This window comes from Dermacentor albipictus, chromosome 1 (genome assembly GCF_038994185.2).
Source record: "Dermacentor albipictus isolate Rhodes 1998 colony chromosome 1, USDA_Dalb.pri_finalv2, whole genome shotgun sequence".
NCBI lineage: Eukaryota > Metazoa > Arthropoda > Arachnida > Ixodida > Ixodidae > Dermacentor > Dermacentor albipictus.
Genome location: NC_091821.1, coordinates 148,540,549 through 148,555,010, shown reverse-complemented (window position 1 = coordinate 148,555,010; position 14,462 = coordinate 148,540,549). Strand labels below are relative to the sequence as shown.

Sequence of the window (14,462 nt, the reverse complement as noted above, 5' to 3'; positions counted from 1 at the left end):
ATGGAAGTTTCTCTGTCAACGTTATTTCAGTCTCATCTGCAAGACATCTACTGTCGATCAGTGAAGTGGCTCGTCTAGGAGTCAAGCCATTCATTCCGGCATCTTATACAAAGAATGTAGGCAAGATACGCCGTGTGCCAGTTGAGTATAGGGAAGAATAACTGGTTGAATTCCTGAAGGATTTTGGCGTGACATCTGCCCGTCGTCAGGCGCACTACAATCGCCAAGAAGACGGAGCGGTAGAATCACGCTCTCTGAGAACCGTCATTTTCCATTTCAGAGAAGACAAACCAATGCCGCAACGAGTGCATTTAGGTTTAACGAGTCATCCCGTAGAAGAATACCATGGCCCTGCTCTGAGATGCTACAACTGCCAGAGATTTGGACATTTATCGAAGAACTGCCGCCGTCCACTTCGCTTCAAGATATGCTCAGAAGACCACGATCATTCAGAGTGCAAGTTTCTGGGTCAGCCAAAGTGTGCCAACTGTGGCGGAAATCATACAGTTACGGAGACATGAGTTGAAATACGGAAGGCTGCCTCCTCTTAATGCGCCCCCACCCAACCTTGATACTGTAAGATACGCGCCTCCAACTCTCAACAAAGAAAAAGTGCAAGGGGTCAATTTGAACTATTCTGCAGCTATAAAGCACAACGTTCTGATAGCGAGCGACACGATCCACCTTCAGGGAATACTACTCATCTTGCCCAGGCATCGAGTGAAATTCGCCGACCTTCTCAGCAACACCATCTGCCATTGACACAGCAACCTCATCTAATATCTGAACGACTACCTCAGCATTCGCCTCAACCACACCAGTCATGCCAGCGACCATCTCAGTCAGTTCTTCAGCGACCTGCTTCGAGCACACATGAAGCTTCAGCGTCGTTTGGTGATTACGCGTATTTACTCGTGGCACAGATGATCCTGCCCATGCTATTCACAGCTCTGCGTGCAATTCTCAGTGCTATTCCACACGCAAACAACCTACCCGGGGTAAAAGCACAGCTTTCTATGGAATCGTTGGTGCTTCCACAACCACCAACAGCTCCACGGCAGGCTTACAATGAATAATCGTTACAACAATGTTTTCATATTTCAGTGGAATGCTAATACTTTTCGAAATAAGTCGGCTGATTTTGGGAAACTACTAGCTCAACATAACTTTCCTGTTTTATGTATACAGGAGGCAGGCGTATATACGAGATGACTGTCGTCTTTCAAACTGTTGTATATAAATCATCTCGCATTGCTGGAAGTAGCAGAGTGATGTTATGCGCGAGAAAAGACCTGCCGTCCTATGTAATATAGTCGAGCGATATAGATATACCGTAGTTTGTAGCATGCAAGATATCTTTTCAGAAATACAAGCGTCACAGTGATCAGTCTTTATCTACAATGTTCTAGCAAAATATCAGTAGACAGCTTGGTGAATGTGTTTGGTATCGCAAACTCGCATGTGCTGGTTTGTGGAGACTTCAACGCACATAACGTCATCTGGGGCAGTGAATATAATGATTCCCGCGGAAGCATTATAGAGTCTGCCGCAGAAAAAAAGTCATCTGATCGTGTTAAATGACAGCTCTCCAACGTTCTTCCGGGGGTTTCGTTACTCAAGCTGTATAGGTATTACGCTCTGCTCACAAGACCACCTTGATGGCGTTGAATGGTCAACAGACATAGAAACGCACGGTAGTGATCATTTTCCGATCCTGGTAAAACATTGTCTCATACGGAGTGAAGGGACCCGGCGCTACTCAAAATATACTAATTGGCAAAGTTTTCGTCACTATTTAAGTAACTCATTGGGCGAAAATCCGAACTTTCAAAGTTTTGCAAATATATTGTCTGAGTCTTACAAGATCTGCACAAAGCAAGTCATTGTTCCAAATGAATACGCTGCAGTCCACGGGGAATACGAATGTCTAAGAGCAATTAGAAGACGCGCAAACGTGCTTACCGCCGCAGTGGAAAGTTGGATGACTACAAGATGGCACCCAAAGCTCAATCAACTTCGCGCAGATGCTTACAGAAATTAGGTACTAGACGATGGCGAGAATACTGCGCGTCGTTGTCTCCTTTCCCTCCAGTTCCTACAAGTTGTCCGATCTTTTAATGATCCACTTAGCCAGAGCCATCCTTTCCGAGCCCTTGCCGTGGCTCGAAACGCTCCGCAAACATCTGCTGCTGACGAATTCTGTCAACTTATATCCAGACCAGGAATTCCGTTTACTTGCCTACAATTTACAAGTACGACAACACTAGCAGAACAGAAGGTTCGTGTGTGCTTTATGTCACAGCATCTTTAACGTGACTGTGAGTTTAGTTTAAATGAATTGAAATGTGCTTTTTCGTCTTGCCGTACAAAGACAACCGCAGGCCCAGATGGTGTTACGTATGTGATGTTAAAGAACCTAGGTCCAGCAGGAAGAATGGCTCTTTTGGAGATATTTAATGATATCTGGATAAGAGAGACTCTTCCAGATTCATGGAAATTAGCTCGGGTAATTCCAGTAATGAAGCCAGGAAAGACTCCCCTTTGTCTAGACTCCACTGACCCGTCAGTCTCACAAGCTATTTTTCCAAACTAATGGAGAAGATGATAGACAGTCGACTGCAATGGTGGTGTGAACACACAAATGTGTTTTCCAACTACATGACCGGTTTTCGACAAAATCGGTGTACAATGGATGCAGTATTAGACATTGCCACATGCGTAGAGCATGAACGAATTTGTGGAAATGTGACAGTAGCAGTATTCTTAGACATTCAAAGAGCATTCGACACTGTAAGTCACATACACGTCCTTGCTGGTATGTTAGAGCTTGGCCTACACGGTCGAACACTGCGATGGGTACCAAATTTCTTGAAAGATAGAAAAATATTTATGGAAACAATCGAAGGAGAGAGTAATTATCACAGCATCACGCAGGGCGTTCCACAGGGCAGTGTTCTCACTCCGTTTTTATTCAACTATGTCATGGCAGCCTTGCCACAGAAACTGCCGTCTGGTCTACAGCTTTCTCTGTACGCAGATGACATCTGCCTCTGGATCTCATATGCAAGACATTCAAACAACGCTGCAAGAGAGTCTTGATAGTATCGACACCTTTTTAAAAGAAAGAGGCATGAGTACGGAAGTACGGCTCTCTTTCATACGCAAAGAGAGCCGTACCTCCTTTCACTAGACGACAGCTGAATAATTTTTAACTTACGCTTTATGGGCAAACTTTGATGTTTGTGAAAGAGCATAAATTTTTTGGAATTATTATTGACCGCCAGCTGACATAGGCATCACACATTCGCGCAATTAAAAAGCAGACCAATGCTGTAATAAACGTTCTTCGGCGACTCGCTGGCGCAACGTGGGGGCATCAGTCTCTTCACTGCTACAAGTTCATAACGCACTCATAAAACAAAAAAAATTGCTTACTCGGCACCTATTCTCCATGGTTTATCGCAAACTTCTGAGGAACGTCTTCAACGTTTACTGGCAAGGGGGCGGCGAGTGTGTCTTGGGGTTCCGCAGGCTACCTCGAGTCCTTTGGTAATTGCTGAAGCTCGTCACCCACCATTTCCAGTCATACGAACGGTTGAAACATGCCAACATATTTATCGCATCTTAACCCAACACGAGAAGCATCCTTTAAACCTCGCGCTTACCGAAACAAAAGCAAAATTCACGATATTATTCGAGAACAGAAAGCATTATTACCAAGATTTGAATTATGCAAAGTGGATGTTAGTTACCGTTATTTTAGGACATGTTAACCCTCCCTGGATGTTAACATGTTCTAAAATACAATTATCGGTTGACGGGATTATATCTAAGAGAGAGTTCATATTAGCCGCACAACAACTGGCACTCTTCCAAATTTACTCATTATATCCCCAGTACATTCACGTGTATACAGATGGTTCGTGTCATAAAAATTCCTCGACTTCAACATTCGTCATTCCACATTTAGCGCTAGAGCAAACATTTTAATTATCCCGAGAGACATCTTCTACCGTGGCAGAACTGTTTGCAATCCTATGTGCTTTGCGTTTCATAACATCAGAAAAACATTCACAAAAATGGGTTATCTTTAGCGCTTCGCAAGCCGCTCTCACATTACTGCAGAGCAATAAGAAAAATTCTTTGAACACTTTGCTATTGTATGAGAAGCGCAAAGAACTTACAAAAGCAAGCGCAATGAACCATGTAATTGCATTTCAGTGGATACCTGGGCACTGCAATATTCCTGGTAATACTGCAGCGGACGCAGCTGCGAATCGGGCGCACAATAACGCAGAGACAACCAATCTTCCTCTATTGCGTAGTGAAGTCCGTCTGATCCCGAGACAAATTTCCTGTCGCCTCAGAAAAACTACCTGGTTTGATCAGCAAACTAAGAACTCGGAGTTATACTTTATAGACCCATGTATAAACTTATCAGTGGCGGAAAATCTAAGAGATAACAGAAAATTTGAAACATTGGTACACCGGCTGCGTCTTGGTACTGCATTTACGAGACACTTCTTGTACAGGATAAAACGTGACTCTAGTCCGCAGTGTTCTTGTGGCCATCCAGACGAAGATGTTCATCATCTTCTCCTCAAGTGCACGAAATACGATCCACAAAGAAGGGTACTGCAAGCAAATTTGTTGATATTAGACAGAAGAACATTCACCCTTAAAAAAGATACTTGGCCCATGGCGAACTGCGGGCCTTCAAAAAAGAGCACTTCTTGCTCTGAAAAAGTTTTTAGAGGACACCAACATTTTGGGAAAATATTAAGTATCAGATGATCCGAATACGCTAAATGAGTTACATAAACGTTGTTCGTGGTTCATAATTGGTTTATGTGGTGATCTCAACTTTTACGCAATATGCATAATTCTGTTCTGTACTTGCAGGGTATTACATGTGTTGTGTGTTTTGGCTGTTCAAAACATCCGACTTTATATATGCGTACGTGGACTGAACTAATGCACAGAACTTTGCGACTCGTGTACTGTTGGACTGTATATTTTTTATTGATCCGGTGTTCTACTGAGTGTTATATTTTGTGTCTTTATACCCCATTTTTATGCAAATTTCATTCGTTTGCCAAGTGACAAGGAGTAGCCGGTGCCACCATAACGGTGCCAACCTCTCCTAAGATTCACTTCAATAAAAAAAAATATGTATACAAGGACGGTAACCGTTTAGGTTACCGGTCCCTTTCTCAGAGCAGTTGCAAGAATTTTTTCCCTCCGAACGCGCTCCTGAGAAGGCTGATTTTTCGACGTCGATGACCCCGGGGTTCTTTGATCGACCTCCGTGGCCTTCTCTGAGGTGCTGGAGGATCGTGAACTAGGCGCTGAAACTTGCGTTCCAGGCCGTGGAGTTCGGTTTAGCTTTAAAACCTGCGGAACCGAGGTATGCAGGCCCACCTGCGATAATGATGGAGCAGCACTTGCTGCTGCCACCAGGGGGGCAGGCGCAGTGATTACCGGACCACTATCAGTGACCGCGGTAGACTCCCGAGGCATTTGTGATGCTGTCCCCCGTCGCGCCACCTCGGAAAAGCTCGTGTGACCTAAGTACGAAAGATGTTTCCTTGCTTCGTGAAATGTTATATTTTCTTTGACCTTTAGTGTAATGATTTCTTTTTCTTTCTTCCATTTAGAGTGTGTCTTGGAGTAGGCTGGATGGCTTCCATCACAGTGTCTGATGGATGATAATTCGAGGTGCATTTCGCGCACGTCTGCCTTCCTCGGCATGTCTGGGGTCCATGGCCATACCTCTGGCACTTAAAGCTCCGTCGAGGATTTGGGATGTGCGGACTAACACGTACTTTGATATGGCCTGTACGCAATGTACTAGGCAGCGCACTAGTACCAAAGGTTAGTACAATGTGCTTTGTTAGAAGTTGTTCGCTATTCCTGCGGATTAGGATTCTTTCTACCTTGATGACATTGCGGTCCTGAAAACCTTCAAGCAGCTTCGTTACTAAGGTCCAAGAGGTCGTCCCCAGAGATTACTCCACCGCTCGTGTTCATGGTTCGATGTGCTGACACAGTGACTGCTACATCGCCAATGCATTTCAAGTCATTCATTTTATCATACTGGGTTTTATCGTTCAATTCAAGGAGCAGGTCTCCATTGTACATCTTTGTGGCTTTGTAGTCAGGTCCTGTCGTGTTTGCGAGGCATTTCGCCACCAAGAAGGGAGAGAATTTACGCACGCTCGTGTTGCCTTCACTGCGGATTACGTGATACCTAGGGAAGTGTTCTTCACTGTTCTTCAGAAAGAATTGAAAGGTTGCATCGGTGCGCCCTTTCTTTAGAAGGCGATCAAGCGAAATCGGTTTACTAGAAGTCGTAATATAGGGATCTTGAGTTCGGAAGCAGCGCCAACCGCCCACCCCCGAGCCCAACATGGGGACGGAGCAAATCTTACGAGTAAGACAAGCCCTAGCCAGTTGGTACGGTGCTACTATAACCCAATATGGAGGACCCAAGGTTGGCCACCCATACAAGGTTAATCCTCGCTGCCAGGAAAGTCGAAAGTAAATGGAAGACAGGAAAGATTGAAATGGAGAGAGAAAGACGCCGATTGGAGAGGGGGACAGGAAACGGCAACTACCAATTTCCCCCGGGTGGGTCAGTCCGGGGGTGCCGTCTACGTGAAGCGGAGGCCAAAGAGGTGTGTTGCCTCCGCCGAGGGGCCTTAAAGATCCTGACACTCAGCATCGGCTCAACCCCCAGGATCCCCTTTTCGCCGGACACGGCTAAGCCACGCACGGTTAAACGCGGGAGTGTCCAACCCTCGTGTGCTCGGGTACGTGGTGTCGCAACACACCAAACGCCTGCTGACGCAGATGCCCCACCGGGGTATGAGTAACTAAGAGGAAAAAACCGAAATCAGGAAAGAAACAATGTATGATAACTCCAAAGGAACTCGTTACTTTTCGAAGCGAGATCAGGATGTCTAAATCAGGATCAGGAGTCGAAAGTAAATGGAAGACAGGAAAGATTGAAATGGAGAGAGAAAGACGCCGATTGGAGAGGGGGACAGGAAACGGCAACTACCAATTTCCCCCGGGTGGGTCAGTCCGGGGGTGCCGTCTACGTGAAGCGGAGGCCAAAGAGGTGTGTTGCCTCCGCCGAGGGGCCTTAAAGATCCTGACACTCAGCATCGGCTCAACCCCCAGGATCCCCTTTTCGCCGGACACGGCTAAACCACGCACGGTTAAACGCGGGAGTGTCCAACCCTCGTGTGCTCGGGTACGTGGTGTCGCAACACACCAAACGCCTGCTGACGCAGACGCCCCACCGGGGTATGAGTAACTAAGAGGAAAAAACCGAAATCAGGAAAGAAACAATGCATGATAACTCCAAAGGAACTCGTTACTTTTCGAAGCGAGATCAGGATGTCTTAGAACGCGCAGGTAAAAGTGAGCTACACCAAAAAAAAAAAACAAGCATGTGTTTGCTGCAATAAAGCTGATGTAGCGTATCAGCCGGACGCCAGGGTGGAACATACAACGTTTATTGATGCCGTGCCCTTTTTATATGGTGATGAATATGTGATCTGCCGACTGCTGCTTCCGTGGCCGATGAGCGATTATCATAACAATGCAGTGTGACACGCGATATCAGTATACAACATTCCTTTCTCCTATGATTCGTTACACAATTGCAAAATGTCTGGTCAGTCATCCATGCCATAACGTGCGATAGGCCGTCTAACGCGTGTTTATCTTCGCGGCTCGACCGGGTCTTGGGTAGCTTGGCCCGGACTTGCCCCTGCGGCTGCTTCCGTGCTGACCGGCAGCTGTTGTGGTCGCCTGGCTGTAGGAGGCAGCCTGACGTGGTAGTCTGCACTTGAGACTGGATCGGCTTCGAGCCTCGTCCAGGCGCACCTCAACTGGTTCCGGTGCCTGTGATGGCGCTCGCCGTTGTCCAGCTGGACGATGTACGACATCGGGCCTCGCACTGCCACAACCCTGGCCGCCTTCCACCTTGGACCTGGACACAAGCTTTAAGCATAGACCGCGTCGCCGACACGGAACCTCTTAATCTCCGGTCGTTGTGCTTCAGGCGCATGTTGTCGGTCCGGATGAAGTCTGTCCAAGGCTGTCCTCAGCCTTCGTCCGATCATTAATTCTGCCGGAGATTTTCCCGTGACCGAATGTGGCGTCGTGTGCTGTTTAAACAGGAAGCGCGAAATCTTGCACTGCGTTGAACCTTCCTGTTGCTTCTTTAACGCTTCTTTAACTTCTCTGACCATTCTCTCCGCCCTACCATTACTGGCGGGATTGTAAGGTGCAGTGAAAATAGCACGCACACATTGCACTTTAAAAACGTTTTCAACTCCGAGCTAGCGAATGCTGTGCCATTATCCGAAACGATAACGTCTGGCACCCCGTGTGTCGCAAACATCTTCCTTAAGCTTGTGACGGCAGCTGTAGCTTTCATGGATGACATGACTTCGACCTCGGCCCAGTTGCTGTAGGCGTCTACCACGATTAAGAATACTTCTCCATTAACTGGACCAGCGAAATCAATGTGTAGGCGATCCAAGGTTGACCTGGCTTGATCCAAAAATGCACTGGAACCTTGGGATCGCTTTGCCGGTTACTCTGACATGGCTGACAGTGGCGTACAAACTCTTCAATTTCGTGGTCCATTTTCGGCCACCACATGAGCCCTCTAGCTGACGCTTTCATAGCACTCATCCCAGGGTGATTTGCATGCAGGAGTTGAAGCACACTTTCTCTTGCTGCGTTAGGAATTACAACGCGATTCCCCCACAGTATGCAATCACGATGCAACGACAACTCCGACTTCCTCACCTCGTAAGGCGCGAACTTGCTCTCCAGTTGTGTTGACGGCCAGCCACTAAGGATCCATTCCTCTACCATGGATAAGACTGTCCTTGATCAGCGCAGCGATATCTGCCGCCTGAAGCGGTGCACACTCGACCGCTTCCAACAGGAGCACGTCCCCAGGCGGACGTGGCTCGTCTTCGTCTCCCGGAGCTGGCAGACGACTGAGTGCATTGGTGTTGGAGTTTTCTTGGCCTCGCCTGTACTGAAGGCTGTAGTTATACGCAGACAAACATAAAATCCAACGGAGCATTCTGGGCGACACAACTTCAGGCACCCTCTTGTCAGTGTTAAACAGGCCCAGTAACGGCTTGTCGTCCGTTATGACCGTAAATTCTCGCTCAGCAAGGTACTGGTGGAACCGTTTCACGCTAAAGACAACAGCTAAGCCCTCTTTATCAATCTGAGCATAGTTAAGTTCACTGGCTCCAAGCGTCCGGGAAGCATAAGCTATGGGCTGTTCCTACCCATCAGTCGTACGATGGGCTAGCACTGCCCCCACTCCCACAGGAGATGCGTCGCAGCACAAAATTAAAGAACGATTGGTGTCATAGGGCACAAGTACAGAGTCGGAGCTAAGCAATTTTGTTAGTCTCAAACGCACGTTGGTGCTCACCTGTCACCCGCCGTGGTTGCTCAGTGGCTATGGTGTTAGGCTGCTGAGCACGAGGTCGCGGGATCGAATCCCGGCCACGGCGGCCGCATTTCGATGGGGGCGAAATGCGAAAACACCCGTGTACTTAGATTTAGGTGCACGTTAAAGAACCCCAGGTGGTCAAAATTTCCGGAGTCCCCCACTACGGCGTGCCTCATAATCAGAAAGTGGTTTTGGCACGTAAAACCCCATATATTATTATTATGTGCTCACCTGTCCACTTCCATTCGTGGTCATGGTCGAGCAGTCGATAGAGTGGTTCTGCCACTTCAGTCTTGCCCTTGAGGAAACTGCTGTAAAAATTTAGTAATCCCAAGAACGCTTGCAGCTCCTTTTTGCTTGTGGGTGCGGGCGCTTTATGGATGGCGTCAGTCTTTCTTCGGCTCGGATGTATTCCCGTGGCGTCAATCCTGTGACCCAAGAATTCAATGCTCGGCTTCTTGAATTCGCACTTGTCTTTGTTTACTCTTAACTTCGCATTCTGCAGACGCGATAGCACGGTTCCTAGTCTCTCGGCGTGCTCTTCCGCGTTACGGCCAGAAATCAAGATAGGCTTTCACGCCGGGAATGCCTGCATGCTAACAGCGTATCAATGACTCGTTCAAATACCCACGGCGCCACCGAAATTTCTAACGGCAGCCGTTTGACTTTGTACAGTCCGTTTATAGTGTTAACTGTGAGCACTTCAGCCGATTCGTCGTCTAGCGTTAGCTGTTGATAAGCTTGAGCTAGATCCAGCTTTGTAAAAAATTTGCTTGAACCCAGAGCTGCCAGAATTTCAGCGGTAGTGGGCAAAGGATACCCGCTGCTTTTAATAGCTTTGTTTACGGTGCTACGGTAGTCACCGCACAGGCGTAAAGTTCCGCCTTTTTTTCTTACTACTACCAGTGGTGTGGCCCAGTTGGAGTACGCGACGGGTTCCCATACCCCTTGTTGCACCAAGCGATCCACTTCCTTGCCCACGTCGTCCTTGAGGGCCAGTGGAACTGGTCGACTTTTGAGAAACAGTGGTTGCGCGTTGTCTTTCAGTTCGATGTGAATTGGTGGTCCGTTAAAGCCAGGAAGGTCCCTGCGAAACACCTCGGAAAATCGTGAGAGCACGTCTTCCGCGTTTACTTTCTCGATTCCCCGCAAGCAAATGCCTAACGGCCTAAACCAGTTTCGCCCAATAAGGCTGTTGCCTCGATTGTTTACTACCAACAATGACAGCTTTGCCTTCCGGCCCTTAAATGCTACCAAGACGGCTGCTCGACCCAGCAGCGATAACGCCTCCTTTGACCAGGTTACGAGATTTGTTCCATAATCTTGGAGTGGTATTTCACCCCGATTTCTCTCGATTACTCGAAATGTATCTTCACTCACAATTGAGCACGATGCTCCGGAATCAACCTCCATCGGGAATTCTTGTCCTTGTATCTGTACTTTAACCATAAACTTCTGTTCTTGCTCATTCACTTCGCAAAGTGAAAACAATGCACTCATTTCGTACACGCCCTTGCTCTTTTCAACTTTCCTCTTTTGCTCATGCGTCTTCCGGGCCGCTCTACTTTCGTCTTTTGAACGACAATTAGCCCTCGCTATATGTCCAACCCTTTTGCATTTGAAGCATGTCGCTTTTCTAATGCTGCATAAATGCGGAGCGGGCTTACAGTTGCAACGGTAGGGCTTACAGTTGCAACGGTAGCAACTAGATCCCTCTGCCGTGGCGTCTTGCTTCGTGCAGGTTGCTTGTATCATGCCCTGGCAGTCCTTCGCCTCGTCTCGGCCTTGCATCCGTATGTCTCGCTGTTCCTTGGCTGTGGCCTCTGCGGTCGCGGCCATGTCGTACGCAACGTTGAACGTAGGTCGTGTTCTGCGAGAAGTCGCTGTTTAACTGCTTCGTTCTGGAGGCCGCATACGAAACGATCTCGCATCATGATGTCCAACGGGAGCTGCTGCTCGTCGCCAAAACCGCAGTCTTCGGCTAGCTTCCGAAGCGCCGTGACGTAGTCCGCAACCGATTCCTCGGCAGCCTGGTTTCTCTTGTAGAACAAAAACCTTGCGTATAGCTCTGAAGGCCTTGGATGCAGGTGCTTGCGAACCGCCGTCTTAATTTCCTCGTATGTTGCTGCTGTCGGTCTTGATGGCTTCACCAGAGTCACGATGAGCCCGTACGCTTCTTCGCTGCAACAACTCAGCAGGACGGCTCTTTTCTGTTCTTCTTTCGCTATCTTGTTAGCTTCGCAGAACATTTTGAGCCTATCGACGTATTCGTCCCATGACGCGTTTGTGCCGAGATGATACTCGCCGATCCTGCCGACGGCCATCGCCGCCGCTTCCTCGTCGCCAACTGTAGCTTATCAGCCGGACGCCAGGGTGAAACCATAGAATAAAGAAGATACTTGTGAAACCAATTTCAACAAGAGCGGACACTCCCATAGAGCCCAGCGGCCGAATTGACTGTAGCACACCAAGCGGATGTTGTTGACTCCTTCCGGTTTCGGTTTTGGGCGCGCGCGTTTTGAAAACCAGTTGGTACACGCTGCGCCGGGTCCGCTGCTCGGCGCGGCATTCATTTTTTTATTTTTCGCTTCTGTTGAACCTCACGTGGAATCGTTTTAAGTAGAAACGATTGCGATTGACCTTTACAAGACTGCGCCGAATCTGTCAGGTGCAATTTCATAAAGAAAACGAAAGACGTCTTCTGAAATGATGGAATGTTTATTTTGCTCTATATAAATGCTCGTTCCGGGCTTCTGCATTCATCCAAAGTTGTGGCACCAGGTAAGCAGCAGTCATTGCCGCACGATGCTCCACCGGATGCCATCAGCTGAAAGAAAGTAAATTACAAGCATGTATGATTTCCGTATATTGACCTAACAGGAGTATTGCGTGTAGATGCGAAACGTGCGTAAGTGGTGAATGAGCGGCATTACAGATAAATTCACTTTTACGTACATTTCGCAGCAAAGACTCCTCCGAAACAATGCCATAAAATCTGAACATCCGATTTTCAAGCACCCCTCCTTTCCCGGGCATTATTTCCTGCACTTTAAGTGCACAAATACACGGGTGACTGCGCGTTTCCAAAACAACTTGGCCTCGGCCGACACGATGGTACGCCAAGTACACAAAGGTAGCTACAACACAGGCTAGGCCAGAACATGTTACACGCTCGCAGAATGCCTTCTAATCGCACTCAAGTCAGACTCGTCGGTGCAATGCCTGCTTTCAGTCGCTCAGAATGCATAAATGTCATGTTCTTGAGCTCCTCCGTGTTATCTTTTACGCGTCCTGCCGGCGCATGCAACACTCCCGTGTTATCACTCTCGGCAATCGCTCGTCGCGTTTTCGAGAAGCGCGAGTACCGCAATAATGTATATGTTGTTGCAGGGCTATAAAATGCGTCACAAACTTGTCCCACTAAAATTCAGTACACGCAAAACTAACTCACTGTGGCCGCGGCCGCGGCTTGCTTTTTTCGCTAACAGCTTCACAACCCCAGGCGCGGCGAGCAAGCCTCAAGGTATCCCAAAAAGTTACCAAATAATTTAAATACTTTTTTCGGGTCAGAGAACGCGTCACGAACTTCTACCAATAAGATTCAGTACACGCGAAACTGCGGCACACAGCCGAGCTGCTTTTCGCTAACTGCGTCAATAAGCCGGGCGCGGCAACCGTGCTTCTAAACTACCCCAAATATAACGACGCTAGTTACAATAATGTTGGGGGCCACAGAATGCGCGAAAACTTGTCTGTCTCAGGCGCTACGACGTAGTGCACGCATGCACACGCGCAAATGCCTCACACGGCCGAGCCGGTTTTCGCTTACTGCGTCAATAAGCCGGGCGCGGCAAGCGTACCCAAATACTACCGAAATAAGTTACAGTAATGTTGCGGCTCATAGAAAGCGTCGCAAACATCACCCGGGACGAGGCATTAACTCAAATTAACTGCGCCAGGACGGCGGTGCTGTTTTTCGCTAACTGCGCCACTCGAACTAAGCCTAAATGTGATTAAAATGCGCCGCACACTGTCGAACACAATTTCTCACCTTGCCGTAGTCCAGTAGTGCAGTGGTGCCGTGTGGAAATGCAGACGACACGCAAGAGAAGCATAGAGAAGGCCGGGAGCCCCCCAAAAAATGGGCTATATCCAAAACAGACGGGTCGCCGAGCACGCGAGCTTCGCACGTACGACCGTCCTCGCTCACTCCTGCGGCTTCTCTGGCGCATGACGTAAGCACGCGTGTCTGGCGTGCCGCTAGCTTGTTGCTAGGCAACGCAACAAAAAGTTGCAAAGTATAAGTTCATTTACACGCAAAACTTTTTCACTTTTAGTGGGAAGGAACACAAAAATAAAACGTTGTCTGGAAGTTTATTTCACATTCTTTTTTTCTGATGCTCGCGTCAACTAACGGACGTTGTTGAAACTAGGCGTGACGTGTTTCCTGTTGCCAGTTTTTGAAGAGTGTCCCCTCTTGTTGAATTTCTGTGAAACAGACAACGTTTATTGATGCCGTGCCCTTTTTATAGGGTGATGAACATGTGATCTGCTGACTGCTGCTTGCGTGGCCGATAAGCGCTGATCATGAAAATGCAGTGTGACACGCGATATCAGTATACAACAGCTGGGAAACGATGGAACATGTTTTATTAGAATGTGAAGATATCTACTCAGCTATCTGTTTAGGCTCTTCTGGCCTCCTTGAAGCCCTTGGGTTCAGGGGTAGCAGAGGGAAACTAAACATGTCCGCAATAGAGATTAGTAAGAGGCGATTGGAGGTTTGGTGGTGGAAAAGTAGGGAGACTACGAACAATGGAGGCGTACAAAATCTAAAGTTCCTAGTAGTGGTTCAGAAAGTTTGATGATAGGTATTGTTTGTGAGTGTGTGTTTTCTCAAAAAGTTAGGTAGGACATTAGGCAAAATAAGAACAAGAGCTTGGTGGCACGGCCCGCCACTGCG

At 47.9% G+C, this 14,462-nt stretch overlaps 1 long non-coding RNA gene and 1 pseudogene across 1 annotated transcript; both read right to left on the bottom strand.

The window, feature by feature from the left end:
• Positions 1–7,730: 7,730 nt before the first annotated feature.
• LOC135903027 (uncharacterized) lies at positions 7,731–11,823 on the bottom strand (annotated as a pseudogene).
• Positions 11,824–12,196: 373 nt separating this feature from the next.
• LOC135903055 (uncharacterized) lies at positions 12,197–13,709 on the bottom strand. Its single transcript, XR_010564698.2, has 2 exons — positions 13,551–13,709; positions 12,197–12,326 (listed from the first exon to the last, which is right to left on the bottom strand). It is a non-coding gene; the product is annotated as an uncharacterized lncRNA (long non-coding RNA).
• Positions 13,710–14,462: the final 753 nt, after the last annotated feature.